At 36.3% G+C, this 1,406-nt stretch overlaps 1 protein-coding gene across 3 annotated transcripts in view; it reads right to left on the bottom strand.

Moving 5' to 3' along the window:
• Ints4 (integrator complex subunit 4) overlaps positions 1–1,406 on the bottom strand; it is a 64,727-nt gene that overhangs the window by 29,483 nt on the left and 33,838 nt on the right. The window lies entirely within an intron of this gene.

The raw sequence follows: 1,406 nt of genomic DNA, 5'->3' as shown, positions 1-1,406 counted from the left end.
AAAAAAAAAAAAAAAAAAAAATTTGAATCACTATAAGGATAAAACTTTTTCTCCTATTTTCTTTCATACCTACAATCACCCAGTCAAGACAACTGTGTATATGTGCTAAGTATGTATGTATGTATGTATGTATGTATGTATGTGTATACACACACTACAGAAGATCAAACAATCACTAATAGTTTTATTTTTATATTTTACTTTCAAATTTTAATTGGTTTCATGTGTACGGGTGTTTTGTCTACTTGTAAGGCTGTGCACCACATGCAGGCAGAGACCTTGGAGGCCACAAGAGGACCTTAGATACCCTAGATTGCACAAACAAGGAGAAATAGCAAAACAAAAATAGGGATCAAAACTGTGACCTGTGAGCAGTGAAATAGCTCAGTGGGTTAAGGGACTCACTGCCAAGAGTAACAACAAGAGTAAACTTGACTTAAACCCAAGTTTAAACCCCAGGACCGGCATTGTGGAAGAAGAGAACTGACTCCTACAAGCTGTCCTTTGGCCTCCACATACCCACCATGTACATACATACATACATACATACATACATACATACATACATACATTCATACAAGCATACACAAACAAATAAACAAATAAGCATAATTTTAAAAATGTGATCTAGAACGATACTCCACAGGCATTTTTTAGCTTGTTTCTGCCAAGGAGCTGGGAATATGGCTGGGTGGTAGACTGCTTGCCTACCACATGGCAAACTAAAAGATCTATAGCCTCCATCTCACTTCTGATACCAACAGGAGTATATATAGACAGATATATGCACATATCTTCCAAAACCTGATTTAACCCACAGATATTTTACTAATAGTTTTTCTTCTTCTTTTTTTTTAAGACATGGTTTCTTAGTGTAGTACTGGCTATCCTGAAACTTGCTCTGTAAACCAGGGTAGCCTTGAGCTCAGAGATCCACTGGTTACCTATGCTGGAATTAAGGGTGTGTGTCACCACTCCCAGCTTAACAGTTGTCCTTTTAACATGATTTTTGGAATGACTTTATCAGATAAAGTCACTGAAATAAGTAAAATACTAAAACACATATTTTATATTATACGTATACAGATAGTTCTTCAAATAGAGGTTCATAAGCAGTATTTATAGTCTGGCTGACGTCAGTAAAGCTGATGGTGACTGGGTGGAAAACTGAATGAGATTTCCTATCTGTACCTTTAAACCCAACGATGATGGTTATAATGCTGTACAATGTGGAAAAGAGACAAAGGCACTGTTTGAGAAAAGGGAAACCTAAGACTCATCTCTAAAACCCTAGGACTTGACAGCTCATACATGATGGGTACATGGTATTTTTGAGGTAGGTGGGTGGGAACACCTAAGCTAATATGTGATATTCATTTAAGGAATCTGATTTTTTTTTTTTTTTG

This window comes from Mus caroli, chromosome 7 (assembly GCF_900094665.2).
Source record: "Mus caroli chromosome 7, CAROLI_EIJ_v1.1, whole genome shotgun sequence".
NCBI classification, from domain to species: domain Eukaryota; kingdom Metazoa; phylum Chordata; class Mammalia; order Rodentia; family Muridae; genus Mus; species Mus caroli.
Note: the sequence above shows the minus strand (reverse complement) of the source record. Positions and strands in the feature narration are given on the sequence as shown.